Source organism: Carcharodon carcharias, chromosome 13 (assembly GCF_017639515.1).
Source record: "Carcharodon carcharias isolate sCarCar2 chromosome 13, sCarCar2.pri, whole genome shotgun sequence".
NCBI classification, from domain to species: Eukaryota; Metazoa; Chordata; class Chondrichthyes; order Lamniformes; family Lamnidae; genus Carcharodon; species Carcharodon carcharias.
This window is the reverse complement of record NC_054479.1, coordinates 10,001,526-10,023,267: the sequence shown is the minus strand read 5'-3', so window position 1 is coordinate 10,023,267 and position 21,742 is coordinate 10,001,526. Positions and strand designations below refer to the sequence as shown.

The following is a 21,742-nucleotide window of genomic DNA, read 5'->3' as shown; positions in this document are numbered from 1 at the left end:
ATCAAGTCCAGCCAAATTATCACAAGTATAGAAAGAAATTGAATTCATGCTTTAAAATTACATCATTGAATCTAGTTGCAGTAGTTGGAGTTCACCTATTGTGATGGTACCGAAATTGTACGGAACACAAAGCCTGTGTGGATTATCGAAAGGTGAACCCAGTGACAAAAGCAGATTCATATCCTATACCACGTTTGGAAGATTTCATTGAGAAAGTGGGACAATCAAAGTTTATCACAAAGATTGACTTTCTGAGGATATTGGCAAGTACCATTATTGAGAGAGCAAATGAGATATTGGCTTTTGTGACAGCAGATGGACTGTATCAGTTTAAAGTTATGCCATTTGGTATGTAAAATGCACCAGCAACATTTCAAAGACTGACAAACAAAGTAAATGCAGGGCTGAGCAATTGTGCTGTTTATACTGATAGTTTTCAGTCTAGCATGGGAGGAGCATTTACAACATCTGGAAGAACTGTTTAATTGACTGCAAGAAGTTAATTTGGTGGTGAATTTGGCTGAGTGAGCTTGCAAAAGCACAAGTTATGTATTTAGGCCATACCATGGTAAGGTGACTCAGAGAGATGTGAAAGTGAAAGCCATCGTGAATTTCCCCATATCTACAACAAAATGAGAATTTTTGAGATTTCTGGGCTTGAGTGGGTTTTACTAGACATTTGTACCAAATTTTAGCAGTGTGATTGCTCCATTGACTGAACTATTAAAAGAAACAAGAAGTTTCAATGGATGCAGGAGTGTCTGAAGGCATTTGATAGTTTAAAAACTGCATTGACTACAACACCAGTTTTGGCAGTACCTAATTACGCCAAGCAGTTTAAATTGACTGATGCAAGTGATGTAGACATTGGCGCTGCACTGTTGCAAGAAGATGAAACTGGACTTGAGAAACACTAGGGTATTTTTCATGAAAGCTGAATGTGCAACAGAGAAGAAATTGAACAATCAAAAAGGAGACTCTGTCTAGCGTTGCAGCATTTTGAGGTTTATGTTGCAAGCAATTTTTTTTTCGTTCACGGGATGTGGGCTTCGCTGGCTGGGCCAGTATTTATTGCCCATCCCTAGTTGCCCTTGAGAGGATAGTGGTGAGCTGCTGAGCTGCCTTCTTGAACCGCTGCAGTCCGTGTGATGTAGGTACACCCACAGTGCTATTTGAGAGGGAGTTCCAGGATTTTGACCCAGCGACAGTGAAGGAACAGTGATATATTTCTACGTCAGGATGGTGAGTGACTTGGAGGGGTGCTTGTTCCAATCTGTCTGCTGCCCTTATCCTTCTAGACTGTAGTTGTCATGGGTTTGGAAGGTGCTGTCAAAGGATCCTTGGTGAATTCCTGCAGCACATCTTGCCGGTGGTACACCCTGCTGCTACTGTATGTCAGTGGTGGAGGGAGTGAATGCTTATGGATATGGTGCCAATAAAGCAGGCTGCTTTGTCCTGGACAGTGTCAAGCTTCTTGAGTGTTGTGGGAGTTGTACTCATCCAGGCAAGTGAGGAGTATTCCATCGCACTCCTGACTTGCGCCTTGTAGATGGTGGACAGGCTTTGGAGAGTCAGGAGGTGAGTTACTCATTGCACTATTCCTAGTCTCTGACCTGCTCTTGTAGCTACAGTATTTATATGGCTAGTTCAGTTCAGTTTTTCAGTTCGTCAAAAACAATTGTTTATACAGACCACAATCCTTTAAAATTTCTGGACAAATTTCGAGACCAAAGTGCAAGGCGGTTCAAATGGAGTTTATGACTGCAACCATTTAATTTACAGATTATACACATGGCTGGACAAGAAAATCTAATTGCAGACGCATTGTCAAAGTTTAAAGCTCAAAAGAAATTGGACATTTTAAAACCTGGACACTGGACTGAAATTACCTCTGTTGATACAAAGGATTTGCATAGATATTATGTTAATGTATGCACCTGGTAATGTAATAGTTTGGGTTTATAGATAAGAATACTAAGTAGTGTAAGATGGGTTGAGGAAATGAAGCCATCTTTTAAAATTACGATGGTTCATTTTTTCATAAGGACGAAAGTGTTCAAGTATAATAACTTTAACAATATTATTCTGGTTTATTGCAAAGTAGGTTACGGGTCTGTTTGTTTGGTTCGTGTGATTTAATACCTTGGAGTCAGGTAGACTGCAAGCTTGAAATTATCAAAAGTTAGCTGTAGAAATATACTTCAAACGCTAATGAGTAAACATGGATGGGGCCTTGGCATGTAAGGTGTGAAGGAAATTTGCATTTTTAGATAAGGAAAGGATTTGGTTGGATTTCAAAAGGACGTTAGGATGTTTACAACCAGCCAGATAAGCAAGGCTAAGCAGTTTGTTTATTTTTCTCAGAGGTTACTGACAATATTGGCAACTTGAAACATTTTTATATTATGGGGAAGGTAAAGTTCTAAAGACACGGAACAATGGAATTTACATACTAAAGAGAGAGAAAACTATATCAAGGAGAAGAAAAGGCCATGTAAGATCTAACAGGAGTGTGAAACTGCCTTCAGGAAGCATCCTTTATCTTTCTTACTCCCTCCTTACAGATCACAACAGATTTGTGTATAAGCCTGCTATGTCCAGTAACTAAGCTTTTGGAGACAAGCTTTTGGAATTCCACTGTCAAGTTGGTACTGTGGTAACTTACTGGCTTTTTTTCAAATTGAAAATCTATTTTGAACTGTTGCCTTAAAGGGAGTGTATAATTTAGAGTCAGGTTAATTAGGAATTTTAGGATTTGTTATAGTATTAACTAATTGTAGTCTTATGTATGTGCTTGAAAGTTTTTATTTTGTTAATAAATATTTTCATTTTTAAAATTGCTAAAAATCTTAGTGGACTTATTACTTCTGAACTCAGTGCACACATCTTCTCGTAATAAATACAAATTTCAAAACCGTTGTGACAGAGTGGCCAAGTTTCCCTTGCGGATTTTGTCTGCCTGACACACACATCTGCCATGTCACAACAGGACATATAAAACAAAAGAGAGAGAAGAAAGCAAGTGTAGAGAGGTTAACAGAGGTAATTGGTTCAGAGATTGGTGGTGCTAAGTGAATGCTAATGGCAAGTTTAGCTTAGAGTGACAAGACTGAGGAAGGTACTAGTGGTTGGATTGGGAGTAATGAGATGCAACAGTGACAATGGAGCATTGGAGCGTTTTGATAGGTGACTGGAGTGGACGAAGTTCACGGGATTGGGGGGGGGAAATGGGGAGAAAAATGACCATTCAGCAAGGAGAGAGCAGTAGGAGGGATCGGGGTAAGCAGAGGCTTATCCCTTAATGGTAAGAATGATTGGGGAATGAAGTCGCTTCTGATTTAGATCTGTTAGGAGGAAGTAAGAAAGATAAAAGCTTGTGTCCAGGATGGTGAGAGACACAAGGGGGTTGGAGTGGGGAGAAAGGCACAGGCTTTTGGAGCAAGAGCCATAAGAGGAAGTAGGGTTATGCAAGGGCAAGGGCGCACAGTGGGAACTGACATATTGGGAGTAGTCAAGAATGGGGTTTCGGAGTGTGTGGGGAGGAACGGGATTGTGTGGATGAGAATAATGGAGTTAAAAGGACTGGAGGATAAACCTTAAACTTCTTTCTGTGGAAGAATTAAAAAATCTTCTAGGGCAATCTCATTATCAAAGCCTGTATTCATTCAACAGGGAAAACAAGAGTTAAATAATACAGGGCTTTCTATAGGGAAAACTTATTCACCTGACCCACATTACTGAAAGCTGATTCAAGTTGTGAGTGGAATGGCTCCATATTACTAATGCATTTGTAGAGTTAAAATATTTTAATTATTAATAGTTTTATAGTGCTTTCATAATTTATATTTGTCCCACTCACAGCAGCTACCATCACTTAGCAGTTCAAGGTCATGGGTCAGGAGGTTTTCTAACTTGCAAGTTGAAGCAATGTATCAAGAGATCAGGGTTGAGGTCCTGAATCGAGGTGGGGGTGGTGAGGGGAAGGTGCAGCAACCCTGTGATCGAGAATGGGCAGCACAACCTGAGTTTTCCCCCATTAAAAATGGGATCCATCTTTTGCAGCCTGAAAAACTGGATTCAAGCACTGAGTGAGAACTGGCTTTTAAGTTTAGTGTTTTTACAGCACTTGTGACCTTTAAAGTTGGTTCCCACTGTCTGTTGAATCTGACACTGGAACTCCAAGATCTGAAGTGGAGCGTGCCTCAGAGGATGACATGAAACGAAGCGCAGTGCCACCTAGTTTGAAGAAATTAAGATAACTTACCTGTGGCAATACAGCGCCAGCTATATCCAAGAGGAAAACTGGAGGATTCCTGCAGAGGTCAGGAAAAATAAACAGGTAAATTTAAGCAGGTCGGAAAAGCAGGCTGGCAGAGTTTTTGGTAATTTGGTACCAACCATTTTTTAAATTCTTCGGGTCCTGGAAACCATTCCCAGTGAAAGCCATGTGACCTGCAGATTGGACCAGCTGCCAAAGTCCATCTTCTCTTGTGCTTCCATATTACGCAGATGTACCTCAATGATTTCCTGATCCAGAGCAAAGACATAGTTATCCCTCCTCTCTTGGTCTTCCCAGCATGACAAAAATAGCATTGAAGAAAATTTTAGTTGGAAAGGGGTTTAACATATTTTATTTGGAATATAGATTGGTGCATGAAATGCTAAGGGGAAAAATTGCACATGAACCGAAGTTCCTCTTAAACCATGCAGTGTGCTTGTGTGCTGCTTTTAACCGTCACTTCAAATCGCTGTTAGTGCAACCACCACCAGTAATGCACTCCACTGTAATTTAGCTCAAAATTCTTTCTTCAAACACAGCTGTAGTTGGGAATGGCAACATCCATAATTGTACTGCTGCTTTTTTTTCACAATTTAAGTGAACATATTGGAAAGATTTGACAGTCATCATTCTGTTTTACTGACATGATTGCAATCCACTTTGTCTTGAAATGTAAAAGCTTTATGTTGTTGTCATAAGAAGACTTGAAAAGAAGAAAGCAAGAATTATTTATTATCATGATTTATCACTTCTCTCTGAAATAGTCTGTTGTACTTCACAAACAAATGAGATTGAAATTGGGGAGATTAAGTAAATGCAACAGCAATTCTGTGCATTCCGATATGAGAGAGTCAACTAGCCATCTCAGCCCAACTTTTGGGACACCCTTTGCATCCCCAATTCCCTTTCTATCTTTAAAATACTCCTCAGTACCCATCTTTCCAGCCAAGCCTTCAGTCTCTTAATGGGTCAACGTCCATTCCATTTGTCTTCTGTGAAGTATCTTGGGATTCTTTCCACTTTTAAGGTACTATATAAAAGCAATGTATTGTTGCGGTAGAGCCAGAATGTAACTGATGAACAGTGATCCATGTATTAATATCACTCCCCACTTCGGAATAGTTGAGTTGTATATGCCACAGACAATAGCACTTCAATTTCTTCCAAAACTTTGTGGTTCTCGCATGTGCATGCACTCACAGTGCCATGTACACATATCCAGGCATGTGCAGGAATACTAGATTTTGAATAAAGCTGCAGCTCATTTCATAGGTATGCAGTTCTGGAGCTTTGAATTTATTCTGACTGACGCAACATCACTACACTGGTGAACTGTATATTTCAAGGTCTCCAATGTCTATGGCATAGTGATGAATTGCTGCCAGGTGGGTAGCCATCATTTTCTGAATCACCTCTGGAGAAATCGCTAAGAGGCAGGCCTCCTTTGGCATGAACATCCACCCTCTCACATCCAAAAGTACCACTTGCTCTCTGGGAAGTTCCACCATTTTCTCTCCACTGATTTTCTCCCATTTTTCCTGCTGAAAATAAATTCAAACGTGGGGATTTAAAAAAAAAACACGTTTTCCAATTAGCAATAGGGAATTAGTTTAGGGATACTTCATTATTTTCAGAATAAACTTCACCTGCCTGTTCCTATAGCACACGCTTTCCATGACAGGGATTGCAGGGAGAGAAACAGAACCATAAATAAACAACAGCCATCATTACTGTAACTTTTTGTTTTTGTACTGGTCTTTAGTTTAGGTCAACTGTTATAAATATTAACTGTAGTTTCTGGTTACATGTCTTCATTTTTGATGCTGTCATTTTTTTAAAATAGTCTTTCAAGAAAACTTGTTGATATAATTTATGAAGGAAGATAAAATTGACTGTTTTATTCGTGTTGATCTTTTTCATAGTTAAAGGGACAATTTGAAATTGCTTTCCAGATAATTTTCTGTCAGTTTGCTGTGGTAAAATCCTCTTGACCACAAAGTTCATCATTTCAGGTTGATTGAACTTTAGCCATTGAGTACATTGACATTACAATGGTAACGTCTGTGGTTACAGCCTGAAAAGCTGTATCTCAGATTTATACCATACAATGTCAACGTTGGTGCAAAGGGATGCTTCTTTGCATTGATGCTACTATTGGAGTGTAAATGCAGCCACCCAGTTTGCTGAAACAATTTTGAAAGCAGTCAAGCCATCAGTTCCAGCAACAATCGTGCATTTCACTGATGTATTAAAAAGACTCGTAATTAGAAAGGTTTTGTCCATTTTTTTTTATATGCTACAATTTGGAGATTTAAGAGACTGTTCCCTGATATGGTGCAGTTTCAAATTGGGGAATGTCAAATTCCTCTTCATACAAAGGCCATGAAATTACATTGTGAACAAATACTTGGTGTATAATTGATGTAGTTCCTTTGTCCACTGTGTTAAGAGTAATTTTGAGGCATAATATTCCAACAGTTCTAGATAGTGCAAATGGAGGCATATTCCTTGAAACAGTTCAGTGCAATGGTGGGGTGACATGAATTTTCTAGATGGTTTACCCAAGATATGCTGAATGACCTTTCTCATCTTACTTGTGGTCTCTTCCAACTGACGTTCTTCATGTTAAACCTAGACAGACTCTTCAGCCAGGCATTTGGGAGAGGGAACCTGCTCCACACATACCACTTTCCACCAGATGGCACTGGACAATGATGAGCAGGAAACCAGGCTGATATCTTTTTCTTCTTCCTAAATTGACAGTACTGAGGCTGATCATAAAAACAAAAAAACTGCGGATGCTGGAAATCCAAAACAAAAACAGAATTACCTGGAAAAACTCAGCAGGTCTGGCAGCATCGGCGGAGAAGAAAAGAGTTGACGTTTCGAGTCCTCATGAAGGGTCATGAGGACTCGAAATGTCAACTCTTTTCTTCTCCGCCGATGCTGCCAGACCTGCTGAGTTTTTCCAGGTAATTCTGTTTTTGCTGAGGCTGATCATGTTTCCCCTGTTCCTGTCATCCTTTAACTTTGCATGTACTAAGTATTTGATGTTTTATCCAATTTTATATCACAATACTAGTATTTCTTTTTTTTCATTCATGGAATGTGACTGTCGCTGATGAGGCCAGCATTTGTTGACCATCCCTAATTACCCTTGAGAAGATGGTGGTGAGCTGCCTTCTTGAACTGCCGCAGTCCGTGTGGTGTAGGTACACCCACAGTACTGTTGGGAAGTGAGTTCCAGGATTTTGACCCAGCAACAGTGAAGGAACAGTGATTTAGTTCCAAGTCAGGATGGTGAGTGACTCAGAGGGGAGCTTGCAGGTGGTAGTGTTCTCATGCATCTGTTGTCCTGACCACCTAGGCGGTAACTGTTGCAGGTTTCGAAGGTGCTGTCTCAGGAGCCTTGCCAAAATTTTCTCTCTCGAGCTGCTGGTGAAGCTACAATGCAGTTTCTATTTATTTCAAAGTCATGTGATGAATGAAACTTGACAATTCACATGCCCCAATGGAAGAAGTTGTTTGACTGTTCATTAAGCTTTGAGGTATTCAATTAGTGTTTCAAGAGTGCCCTTCCTAATGGCATTATGCGTACAGCATCATTGGGATAAAATGTTGCTGTACTTTGTTATAGATACAAGGCACAGCGATGAACATAAATCAGTGAATTAAATGTCATGACAACAAAGTGGTGTATGATGATGTGTTCTTTAAATGGCTTTATTGTCTCAGTTGGAGCTAAATCTGAATTGTGATCTTTTCTTCTTCTGAGCACAAAGCCAAGATTATCGTAGGTGTAAATGAATTTAGCTAGAAATAAATTTTGTTAAAATAAATAGGTTTGTGTTTTATCAGTGAATTGCTTTATTCAAAAGTGACCTGGATTTGTAGGAGGTGGTGAAAAGGGGCATAGATTTGGTGAGGTATTAAACATTATGAAACAGTGCAATGATTTCAGGGAATCTAAAATATCACCAAGTCACCGTTGATAGCGTCTGATTGAACTTGAGCCTCCAAGAGAAGCAGTGCCTGGTGAAGTATTTTAACTTTTAAAAACTCATTCAAGGGATGTGGGTCCCACTGCAAAGACCATCATTTCTTGCAAAATATAGATTTTTTTTGAGAAATATTCAAGTAGATGGCATGATAGTGTAGAGCATGAATCACAACTCAGTAAAATGAATAAGTAACAGTACTCTAGTTTGAGGCCAAAATTTACTATCTTAAAAGTTTGAATAAATTTTCCATGTTATCCATTTTTACAGACAAAGGAATAATAAGGGGGAAAGAAGTTAAAATAATAGATTTCCAATTCGGCTATGTAACAGAGCCTGTGACCAGTGTCCCTTTAAATGTTTTTGTTGTGCACAGCCTGTTTATTTGAATGAGCAGTACCTTGAAATTTTTTTGTGTGATTGCATACGTGTGGCATCTTCAAAGGGACAATTCATGTGGCCTGCACAGTTCTTTCTAGTTGCACAGCCATGCGCGTATATGGCTTACTAGAAATGTTGAATCAATGGTGTATCTTCCTGCTATTGAAAAGTATGGAAGTGTGACTGTGTGCATTACACTACCTGGGGTGAGCTGTGCTGTGTGTCTAGTTAACTGGTGTATGTGTGTACGTATTATAGAATCTTACAGCACAGAAGGAAGCCTTCTGGCCCATCGTATCTGTGCCACTTCTTTTGAGCTATTAAATTAGCCCCTTTCCTCATTCCTTCCCTATAGCCCTCAGTTTTTTTCCCCTTCAAGTATTTTTCCAGTTCCCTTTTGAAAGCTACTCATGAGTCATGTTTCCACCTCCCTTTGGGCAGTGCATTCCATATAATGACAACTTGGTGTATCAAAAAAGAAATTCTCCTGATCTCACCTCTGATTTCTTTGCCAAGACTTCTCAGTATTTCTCACCCAATACAGTTTTTTAGATACTTGATCTGAAACATGCCAATGGCCTTCTTCATTCATATTTATGTTATGCAGTCACCCACCTAAATACAAAAACAGAATTACCTGGAAAAACTCAGCAGGTCTGGCAGCATCGGTGGAAAAGAAAAGAGTTGACGTTTTGAGTCCTCATGACCCTTCGACAGAACTTGAGTTCGAGTCCAAGAAAGAGATGAAGTATAAGCAGGTTTAAGGTGTGTGTGTGGGGGGCGGAGAGATAGAGAGAGAGAGAGGTGGGGGGGTGTGGTTTTAGGGACAAACAAGCAGTGATAGAAGCAGATCATCAAAAGATGTCAACGACAATAGTACAATAGAACACATAGGTGTTAAAGTTGGTGATATTATCTAAACGAATGTGCTAATTAAGAATGGATGGTAGGGCACTCAAGGTATAGCTCTAGTGGGGGTTTTTTTTTATATAATGGAAATAGGTGGGAAAAGAAAAATCTTTATAATTTATTGGAAAAAAAAGGAAGGGGGAAACAGAAAGGGGGTGGGGATGGGGGAGGGAGCTCACGACCTAAAGTTGTTGAATTCAATATTCAGTCCGGAAGGCTGTAAAGTCCCTAGTCGGAAGATGAGGTGTTGTTCCTCCAGTTTGCGTTGGGCTTCACTGGAACAATGCAGCAAGCCAAGGACAGACATGTGGGCAAGAGAGCAGGGTGGAGTGTTAAAATGGCAAGCGACAGGGAGGTTTGGGTCATTCTTGCGGTCTGTCCGCAAGAATGACCCAAACCTCCCTGTCGCTTGCCATTTTAACACTCCACCCTGCTCTCTTGCCCACATGTCTGTCCTTGGCTTGCTGCATTGTTCCAGTGAAGCCCAACGCAAACTGGAGGAACAACACCTCATCTTCCGACTAGGGACTTTACAGCCTTCCGGACTGAATATTGAATTCAACAACTTTAGGTCGTGAGCTCCCTCCCCCATCCCCACCCCCTTTCTGTTTCCCCCTTCCTTTTTTTTCCAATAAATTATAAAGATTTTTCATTTCCCACCTATTTCCATTATATATATAAAAAAAAACCCCACTAGAGCTATACCTTGAGTGCCCTACCATCCATTCTTAATTAGCACATTCGTTTAGATAATATCACCAACTTTAACTTTAACACCTATGTGTTCTATTGTACTATTGTCGTTGACATCTTTTGATGATCTGCTTCTATCACTGCTTGTTTGTCCCTACAACCACACCCCCCCCCCACCTCTCTCTCTCTCTATCTCTCCGCCCCCCCCCACACACACACCTTAAACCAGCTTATATTTCAACTCTTTCTTGGACTCGAACTCAAGTTCTGTCGAAGGGTCACGAGGACTCGAAACGTCAACTCTTTTCTTCTCCACCAATGCTGCCAGACCTGCTGAGTTTTTCCAGGTAATTCTGTTTTTGTTTTGGATTTCCAGCATCCGCAGTTTTTTTGTTTTTACCCACCTAAATACCATGCTTTGTGGAAACCAAACAGGCTATTCAAGTAAGGGAGGTGGGAGATGAAATATTCCAGTCAAGCCTCATCCTATCCTCATTGGATTTTCTCACATACCCACTTTCCACCATGAGTCATTGGGCAATGATCAGGATCAAAGACCAAAACCACTTGCTCATGTCTCCTCTCCTGTCTTATCAAGTAAAATCAATTGCAGTGCTCTTTCTGCTACCTCAGCTGAGATCAATGAACATTGCACATATCTGAGATCTGTATCCCTTAATATTTCCCAGATGATGCAACCATGCCCTATTTGATAGTCCAGTTGGACTGCTGTTGTAATTTTCAACATTCCTCTACGAAGGTTTGAGCTAAAACTGGGCAGAGGCTATAAAATCGGCTGGTTGTGGCTGAGCTGGAGAATCTTTTTAAAACCAGAGGCAAACCAATTAAATAGTTATGTGGTTTTATTTTCTGTTGTAAAAGTATCAGATTACCATTTCAATACAAAAAAATCATGATTTAAGAGATGAAATTAAAGTGCAGCTTCAGCTGAGGCAGGATTATTGATGAAATATATTTGAATACAACATGCTCAGAAGAGCGACAGATGCTCTGGTAGAGTGAGCACTGGAGGGCATCAATTGGGCAACCTCCCAATGTGACTGCAGGATTGTGACCATTGGATATTCAGTGACAGGAGTGAGTTGTCTCTGGGTTACAACAAATAAAATAAAAGCTGCTATAGCTTATTTAAGCTTTTGAAAACACAATGTATAAATTGAGAATGCTTTTATCTCACTCTCTAAAGACTGATCGTAGTGTGTTCATAAGATGCTGCTAATGTGATTTTTGATGCCTTGGATCACTAAGAGCTTATATATGCGATATACTCATGGTTTCCACATTATGTGCTTCTACTGAGCTTGAAACAGACTGTTTTTGCCCTTGTATCTTAGAGGTCATGGCTTGCCTTTGGCTGGACTCTATCCCTTTCATAACCTAGCAGTGCAATATTTCTGTTTTAGGCAGAGCACAGTTCTGCAGGCAATTCTCATTGAAATCATAAGGAAAGAATGATTCACTTTTAAATTCAAATTATGCAGTGTTGAAGAAGGTTACAAGAGCAGCCGTTTTTACACAAATTGGGTCGCCTAATTGTGAAGTGAAGCCCCCTCATCAACGGCTTATCCTGCCACTATAAATTATAAAGATAACCTGAGGGACTTGTGGATTAAGATTTACATTCATGGGAGTGTCGTATCATGGTTGACCATTTGTCGAATCTGGAGAATTGTGACGTGGAGCAGATTTGTTCCTTTCAGTTTTGCTGCATTGTTGCAGGTTACGATCCACAAGACAGGTTTAGATTCCTTTAATTTTCCTTATTGAGTAAATTTTGAATCATGTTAAAAGCGCTTGACACATTTTTTCTCAAATGACTCTAATGCAGCACATTATAGTCCATAGACCTTTATGTAGCCCCTCAGCCCCAATGGTCCAACTTTTCAAACTCTGACTACTCTGACTACTCTGCCAACTCGGTCCTATTTGCACTCAGATATAACTGTGAGGCACAGAAGGAGGCTGTTAGGCCCATTGTGATTATGTTGACTCTGAAAAAGTTATCCAATAGTCCTGCTTTCCTGTTCTTTCTCCATAGCCCTGCAAATTGAGTACGAACATACGAATTAGGAGCAGGAGAAGGCCATTTGGCCTGCAACTGTAATTTTGTTCGGAACAGAGGAGGCTGAGGGGAGATTTAATTGAGGTGAATAAAGTTATGAGGGATCGGAAGGTCATATTTCTGATAGGTAACCAAGAGGCATGGACTTAAAGTAATTGGTAAAAGGATTAGAGGGGAGTTGAGTAATGTTTTCAGCTGGAGGGTGGTTTGCTTCTGGAACTCACAACCTGAAAGGATAGTAGTGGCAGAAAGCAGCATCACATTTCAAAAAGGTTTGGATAAGCACTTGAGGTGATGTAACCTACAGGGTTACAGAACAAGAGCTGGAAGCTGCGATTAAGCTATATAGCTCTTTTTCAGCTGGCACAGTCACAAGAGGTCAAATGGCCTCCTTCTGAACCATAATTTTTTTCTGTGATTTCTATTTCTATGTCTCATGGATAAATCATGTATCAAAACACCAAACTTTGTTGGCATTAATCAGTTGAAATAAACAAGAACAGTGATTTTAATCTATCTACATGGGATAGAGAATTCATGACAAGTACCTATGTGGCCCATGATGACAGAAACTTGGTGAAACCCCCATAGATGATAGAAGGCTCAAAAAACTTAGCGCAAGTATAAAGTGGGGAAATGACATAAATCATCAGCACTCTGTCACTTGGGTGCATCATTATAAGGAGAAATGAACACGACTCAATGGCTCTTCTGCATTCCCAGACAATAAAAGATTTGCAGAATATTTTTTCATGAGGACACTGGTGCTTTAAAAGCTTTCTGTATATGTTGGACAGAGAATTACAAGTTAAATCAGATGTCAGAGTCATAAACATGCTTGAGTGAACACTCGCTTGTGAAGGGCCTGGAATGCACTGGCAGTTGGCCTTCATGCGGGCGTGAGCACTAAAAACTGGCACCGCATAAATTTCTGTCCCACATCCAGACAAGGCCATCTATATTCTTAAAAGCAATAATGCCAAACAATAGTTTCACGGCTTTAATGTAATTTCGAAATTCACATCACAGTTCCAAACAACACGAGCTTTGCTCCTAACAACATCTGAACCTCTTATTTAGATTAATGCCTTGTGGTTGCTTCAGTTATTCATTAATTTTGTTCAATCTCGTGCTCCATCCACTTTTCTTCTGTGCAGGGCCGATGCCTTAGGAATAGTATTCATTTGCCCAGTATGCTGTTTCTTTGTTACAATAGAGATTAGGACACATCTGAACAATAGTAGGCCTGTGCTTGTTCGCAATGAATGTTCAGATCTTCGGTCTATGGAAAGCCAAAAGCTGTACTTTTTGTGTTTCTGATCATCTGTGCTTTTGTCTTTTTAGAATTGAAGTTGAAGTAAAAAGACCAAGTTCTGGTTCAGTTCACTCAAATTTTGAGTCCTCGCCAAATTCCAGATACCCATCCTCTAATGGTCCTGAATGCAGTTAGCGCACCAGTTTCATGGTTGGAATTATTTCACTCTGTTACTTGTTCATGGTCAATTCACAGAAAAAATTACTGAACTTAGTTTCTGAATAACAAGGCCAGACACTCTAATCCAGGCATTCCCAAATTCCTTTTGCTCTTCAGTGTCCTTAAAGACTACAATTAAATACAAAACACTGACGTGACAGCCCCATTGCTGAATGATAAACATTTTTTTTTGTGTGTGTGTGTAATTAAATTCATAAAAAAGACACTCTGCAAGTGTCGTTTTGTGAATTTAATTACATAAAATTAATTTTGTAGAGTTTAGAGTTTTTCCATGCACTATGAACAGAACTTTCCAAACCGCCAGATTTCTAAAATTCAAGCTAGTGACTCCAGGAGAGTGAGACATATATATATGTAAACAGAGATTAATACCATAAGATGTAGGAGCAGAAGTAGGCCATTCAGCCCATCGAGACTGCTCTGCCATTCAATGAGATCATGGCTGATCTGATAATCCTCAACTCCCCTTTCCTGCCTTTTTCCCCATAACCTTTCATTCCCTTATGATTAAAAATCTGTCTATCTCAGCCTTGAATATACTTAATGACCCAGCCTCTACAGCCCTCTGTGGGAAAGAATTCCACAGATTGACTACCCTCTGAGCGAAGAAATTCCTCCACATCTCTCTTAATTGGATGACCCCTTACTCTGAGATTATGCCCTCTGGTCCTAGACTGACCCATAAGGGAAAACAACCTCTCAGCATATACCCTGTCAAGTCCCCTAAGAATCTTATGTTTCAATAAGGCAGCCTCTCATTCTTCTATATTCCAATGAGTACAGGCCCAACCTACTCAGCCTCTCCTCATAAGAAAACCCCTCCATACCTGAGATCAACCTGGTGAACATTCTCTGGACTGCCTCCAATGCCAGTACATATTTCCTTAGACAAGGGGACCAAAACTGGTCAGTATTCTAGGTGTGGTCTAATTTGTGCCTTGTATAGCTTTAGCATGACTTACCTATTTTTATACTCCATTCCCTTTGAAATAAAGGCCAACATTCCATTTCCCTTCCCTATTACCTGTTGAACTTGCATGTTAGCTTTTTGGGACTCATGCACGAGGACCCCCAAATCCCTCTGTGCTGCAGCTTTCTGCTGTCTTTCTCCATTTAAATAATCTTCAGCTCTTCTACTCTTCCTGCCAAAGTACATAATCTCACATTTTCCCACATTATATTCCACCTGCTGAGTTTTTGCCCACTCGATTAACCTGTCTATATCTCTCTGTAGACTTTTGTGTCATTCTCACCACTTAGCTTCCCACCTATTTTTGTGTCATCCACAAACTTGGTGATTGTACATTCATTTCCCTTATCTAAGTCATTAATATATATTGTAAATAACTGTGGCCCCAGCACTGATCCCTGTGGCACTCCACTAGTTCCATTGGGGCATTGCTGGATGAACAGAGAAAGCTAACTTGTGAGCCACCTGTGGAAGTCATCATTTGTCTATTTTCCTCTGAATCTTGTCACTTCATATGGCTCACCTTGTGCAAGACCATATCTCCCATTTCCAGCATGCTTTCATGCAGCACTTGGATTTGCAAGAGTTCTGTACCTCTGAATTCCTCATTCAGTGCCTATTTTAACATTGTATCTTTAAATTACTTTGAAGAGTGTGAGGTTATATTCCTTATTCCCAAGTAGCATACAACAGTGAATGGTACGGTAATGTATCCAAGTGTCATTCTCTTGGGAATTTTTCTTATCTTAAACAGCAATATTTCACAGTGATGTTGTTGGTTAGCAAAACTACCAGTGAAAAGCTAAGTTAATGACATCTTGGGGGCATTATGTTCAAACCAATCTGCAGGCTAGCACCTGTGAAATCTGAAGGCCATCCTGTTGTCTAAATAGCTGCTAAGAGATAACTGTCAAAATAAGTATTTTCAATACATAAGTCCTAGCTGATTGGGAAACTGATAGAATTATAGTAACCTCTTTTTAAAAAGGCTTTTGCTAGTTATCATAGCTCTGATAGATAATTCACAAGATCATATGATAATTACAGATGAGGAAGGTCATTCTGCCCATCTATTTAATTCATACAGAAAGATACAATACCCATCTGTCCCCCTTGCTCCCACCATTTCCAAATTTCATGATTTACTGTCATTGTTTAAAAATGAGGGTTGCTCATTTAAGACCAGGATGAGGAGAAATTTTTTACTCTTGGAGGGTGAGTGCTTTTGGAACTCGCTTCCTCAAAAGGTGGTGGAAGCAGAGTCTTTGAATATTTTTAAAGCAGAGTTACATAGATTCTTGACTAACAAGGGGGTGAAAGGTTATTGGGGGGCTAGGCAGGAATGTGGGCTTGAGGTTACATTCAGATCAGCCGTGATGTTATTGAATGGTAGAGCAGGCTTGAGGGGCAGAGTGGTCAACTCCTGTTCCTAATTCGTATGTTCGTATGATTTTATCTGGAAATTTCCTGGAGCAATTCTAAATTTGCCTTTTATAACTTTGGACATGTGTCCCTTGCCCTACTGACTTTCTTTTAACATCGCAAAATCAATTTAATTTATCCACGTCATTTACCGTCTTATACCTTGCTTATAAGATCATCTCATTTCAAAGTTGAGCTCAAGTTTCTCCCTCATAACTCAAACCTTGGGAGTAAACCTTAAAGGTCTCCTCCATACTGCTCCCTGTGCTGCAATATCTCCCTAATGCCTCAGTAATCAGAACTGGGCACAGCACTCTGACTAGAGGCTTTGTAATAAAAACAAAAAAAAAGCAGGAAAAGCCCAGCAGGTCAAACAGCATTGGCAGAGAGAAAAAGTTAATGTTTCAGATCAATGTGACCTCTCATCATAGCATATCCTGGTAAAAGGTCATCTCCACCTGAAACATTAACACTGTTTCTCTCCACTGATGCTGCCTGTGAATCCTTCCAGCACTTTTTGGTTTTATTTCATATTTCCAGCATCCACAGTATTTTGCTTTTGTATTGGAGCTCTTTTTAGTTTGATCATAATGTCAGAATGTACAATCAAGGATGGGAGCAGAAATTCACAGCATCATATTAATTTCATTGAGAGAGTTTAAATGTACAATAAAAAAAAGCATAACATAATATGCTGTGAAGCAGTAATTGCCAAGTTGGTCATGTACTTGTATTTTTGTTTTCTCTGCAATTTATCATTGAAGTTCAAATCTAAAAAGTGTTTTATGTAACTGCACCCAAGGCAAGTTCTTGGTGTTAGCCAAGCCTTGTCAAGAGAGGTGCTACACAAAGGCCTTCCACACAGGAATGAAGGGAAATGTGCCAAGTGATTCAGCCCAGGGCAACTCTGTACTTAATTACAGTTAAGCACTGGCAGCGGTTTCAAAGGAGCTCACAGGCACCTCTTGGCCTGCAATGCTGCACAACATTAGTGGAGGAAGGCTGAACACAATATAAATGTTTTGCCATTCCTTTTAACTGTTTGTTTCTTAATATAATCCTTAACCTTTTTTTTCCCACATTAATTCACTCATGGGATGTGGGTGCCCCTGGCACAGCCAGCATTTATTACTCGTCTTTAATTGTTCTTGAGAATTGCTCTGCTGAGTAAACTTGTATAGAAATTGAACAAAATAGAAACCTTTTTTCCCTTCACCAGCCCAATCCTAAAAAGGAAAAGTACCTAAGCTGTTCATGCACAGTTTATACAGCACAGTTGGCAACTGGCAGAGTGCTGGAAGCAGGTTGCCCACTCGGTCTCTTAGGCAGTGTGCGTACATTTGAATGAAAGGGGAAGCAATTACTATTTTAGAATTAGGGCAAGAATTTTTTTTTGTTTAGCTAATGAAACATGCATATGGGCTGTGTAAAATTGCAGTCTTTCACTCTCAAGGTTGAGATTTCTAATGACTATTGCTTCCAGTATTATGAATCTTTTTTTTAAATGCTTATTTTTCCCTTTTTAGATTTTCTCTGTTGATTTTCAGCCCTTCCCATCTCTTCTGAAGGCCTCCACTGCTCACTGGGATTCACTTCAAGGTCATCCAGCACTTTTCCCAAGTGGTTGTAAGTTTGTTTGTGTCTTGACTGACTGGACGAACCTCATCCTAGCTTCAGTTAACTGCCTGCCAAGCATGCACACACTTCCAGTTGAAGTCACTGGGAGACCAGGAGCAATTATCCTCACCAGAAAGACTATTAACATCTTTTGATTATACTAAAATTTTAGTGAAGATAGTCTTGGGGGGGGGGGGGGGGGTAATTTTAGATCTAGCTGGTGAACCAGAAATCAATGCAATTAGCATGTGAACGATATAATAAAAGATATATATATATATAGGAAATTTTGTTATTTTTCCACAAATAATTCTATTAAGCCATAATTTTTTTAACTGCAAAACCAATATCCTAACCATTAGAAATTGATTTGGGACATCTTGCCCTGTCACTTAGTTTTATGCTGCTGCTTTTACTGATTGTTCATCAATTTTACCTGAAGTGTCCCCTGAGGTATTCACACTAGATTGGTGTTCCATACATATAGGTGTCAGTGGTGACTCAGTAGATAGTGTCTTATGTGAGTCATAACTCAAGCTCTGCTCCAGAAACATGAGCACAAAATCTGGCTGACACTCCCAGTGCTCTAGTGAGGGACTGATGTGCTGTTGGAGGTGCTGTCTTTCGGACAAAACATCAGACTGAAGCCACATCCGTCCTCTAGGGTCGAAGTAAAAGGTCCCATCCCATGACCATTCCTATTGACTATTTCTTCAGTTTTCTACTTAAAAACAGACTAGGCAGCAAAATAAATGTCAGCGTTACATTTCAGTGTCATTTCACGACCCCTCCTGGAATGAAAAATAACTATAGTTTGTGCTGGTCTTGACTTCAGGTGCCTAGGCCCAAGCTCTGGAATTCCATCCCTAAACTAGTTTGCTAGGTTTACTCGTGCTGTTGGGAAGGGTTTAAACTAACTTGGCAGGGGGATGGGTTCCTGAGAGGAAGTTCATCAGGGAGAGATGCACAGCTAAAATTAGAAGAGAGAGCAAGTGAGTCTGGAAGGCATAGAAATTAAAGGCCAGTTAAGGCAAGGGAGTTTGGCAAGGTTGGATGGCATTTATTTTAATGCAAGGAGTCTGACAAATTAGGCAGATGAGTTGAAGGCACAAATTAACAGATGGAAGTATGATGTCATTGCTGTCGCAGAGACGTGGTTGAGAGAGGGGCAGGATTGGCAGCTCTATTCCAAGTTATAGGATCTTCAGGTGAGACAGGGAAGGAGGTAAAAGAGGACAGAGTATCACAATATTGATCAAAGAATCAATTACTGCAGTAAGGAGGGATGACATCTTAGTAGGCTCCTCAAATGAAGCCAAATAGTCAGGGAGAAATAGAAGAGCAGATATGTAGACATGTTTCAGAGAAGTGTAAAAATAATAGGGTAGTAATAGTGGAGGATTTCTACTTCTCCAACATTAACTGGGTTAGTCATAGTGGGATAGGTTTAGAAGGAGCAGAGTTATTAAAAGACATCCAGGAGAGCTTTTTAAGCCAGAATATAGAAGGCCCTACAAGAGAGAGGGTGGCTCTGGACTTAATTTTAGGGAATGAAGCCGGGCAAGTGGTAGAGGTATCAGTGGGGGAGCATTTTGCAGATAGTGATCATAACTCCGTTAGATTCAAGGTTATTATGGAAAAGGACAAAGATGGGCCAGAAATCAGAGTTCTAGATTGGGGGAAGGCTGATTTTAATAAGGTCAGATATGATTTGGCCAGAGTGGACTGGGAGCAGCTGCTTATAGGTAAATCTGCGTCAGAGCAGTGGGACACATTCAAGAAGGAAAACGGGAGAGCACAGGGCCAACATATTCCAGTAAAGACAAAGGGTGGGACCAGCAAACCTAGGGAATCCTGGATGTCGAGGAATATACAGGATTGGATGAAGAGAAAAAGGGATGCTTATGGCAGATACCGAGGGATCAAAACAGCAGAAGCCCAAGAGGTGTATAGAATGATAAAAGCAAAAACCTGCGGATGCTAGAAATCCAAAGCAAAAACAAAAATAAAAATATCTGGAAAAACTCAGCAGGTCTGACAGCAACTGCGGAGAGGAACACAGTTAACGTTTCGAGTCCGTATGACTCTTCAACAGGAGTATAGAATGTGTCAGGGGGAACTTAAGTAGGAAATCAGGAGAGCAAAAAGGGAGCATGAAAAAACATTGGCTGGTAAAATAAAGGAAAATCCAAAGTTATTTTACAAGTACATTAAGAGTAAGAGGATAACTAGGGAAAGAGTAGGGCCTATTAAGGACCACAGTGATAATTTGTGTGTGGAGCCAGAAGACGTTCGAAATGAATACTTCGTGTCGGTGCTCACAAGTGAGGGGCAATGTGGGTGTGGAAATCAGGCAGAAAGACTGTAATATAATTAAAGAAATTAGCATAGAAAGGGAGGAGGTTCTAAGTGGTCTGGCAGGCTTAAAAATAGATAAATCTCCAGGCCTGGATGAAATATATCCCAGGCTGTTGAGTGAGGCAAGGGAGGAGGTAGCAGGGGTGCTGGCAATAATTTTCAATACCTCTCTGGCCACAGGAGAGGTGCCAGAGGACTGGAGGACAACCAATGTGGTACCACTACTCAAGAAGTGAGGAAGGGATAAACCAGGGAACCACAGACCAGTCAGCCTAACCTCAGTGGTGGGGAAACTATTGGAGGCAATTCTGTGGGAAAGAATTAATCTACACTCGGAGAGGCAGGGATTAATCAAGGGCAGTCAGCATGGTTTTGTTAAGGGGAGGTCATGTCTGACCAATTTGATTGAATTTTTCAAAGAGGTGACCAGGTGTGTAGATGAGGGCAATGCATTTGATGTAGTCTGCTTGGACTTCAGCAAGGCTTTTGATCAGGTCCCGCATGGGAGACTGGTAACTGAGCTAAGAGCTCATGGGACCCAATGCAATTTGGCAAATCGGATCCAGAATTGGCTGAGTGGCAGGAAGTAGAGGGTCGAGGGGCGTTTTTATGATTGATGCCTGTGTCCAGTGGGGTTCCACAAGGATTGATGTTGAGTGGTATATATCAACAATTTAGACTTGAATGTAGGAGGATGACACGAAAATTGGCAGGGTGGTAAATAGTGAGGAGGATAGCCTTAGATGACAAGAGCGTATAGACAGGCTGGTCAGATGGTCTGATCAGTGGCAAATGGAATTTAATCTGGAGAAGTATGAGGTGATGCACTTAGGCAGGACAAACAAGGCACGGGAATACACGATGAATGGTAGGACCTTGGTAAGTACCAAGGATCAAAGGGACCTTGATGTGCATGCCCACTGGTCCCTTAAGGTAGCGATTAAGAAGGCGTATGGGATACTTGCCTTTAATAGTTGAGGCATAGAATATAAGAGCAGGGAGGTTATGCTGGAACTGTATAAAACGCTGGTTAAGCCACAGCAGAGTGTTGTGTGCAGTTCTGGAATCCGCATTATAGGAAGGGTGTGATTGCACTAGAGAGAGTACTGAGGAGATTTACCAGTATGTTGCCTGGGCTGGAGAGTTTGTTATGAGGAGAGATTGGATAGACAGGGATTATTTTCCCTGGAGCAGAGGAGATTGTGGGGGGACATGATTGAGGTGTATAAAATTATGGGGGGCATAGATAGGGTAGACAGGAAGGAACTTTTCCCCTTGGTGGAGGGATCAATAACCAGAGGGCATAGATTTAAGATAAGGGGCAGGAGATTTAGAGGGGATCTGAGGAAGAATTTTTTTTACCCAGAGGTTGGTGGGAATCTAGAACTCACTGCCTGAAAGGGTGGTAGAGGCAGATACCCTCAAAACATTTAAGAAGTATTTGGATGTGCACTTGCAATGCCATGGCATACAAGGCTATGGGTCAAGTGCTGGAAAATGGGATTAGAATAGTTAGGTACTTGTTTGACTGGCGCAG

At 40.5% G+C, this 21,742-nt stretch overlaps 1 protein-coding gene across 6 annotated transcripts in view; it reads left to right on the top strand.

Annotated features, from left to right (window-relative positions):
* Positions 1-21,742, top strand: part of tango2 (transport and golgi organization 2 homolog (Drosophila)) — a 186,074-nt gene that overhangs the window by 26,484 nt on the left and 137,848 nt on the right. Inside the window, exon 1 of one of the 6 annotated variants that reach the window (XM_041203175.1) lies at positions 4,077-4,339. The exons of the other annotated variants lie outside the window; for them this stretch is intronic. The gene's annotated coding sequence lies outside the window, so the exon portion shown is untranslated. Of the gene's footprint in view, positions 1-4,076; positions 4,340-21,742 lie in introns of those variants that run through there. 6 annotated transcript variants of the gene reach the window in all.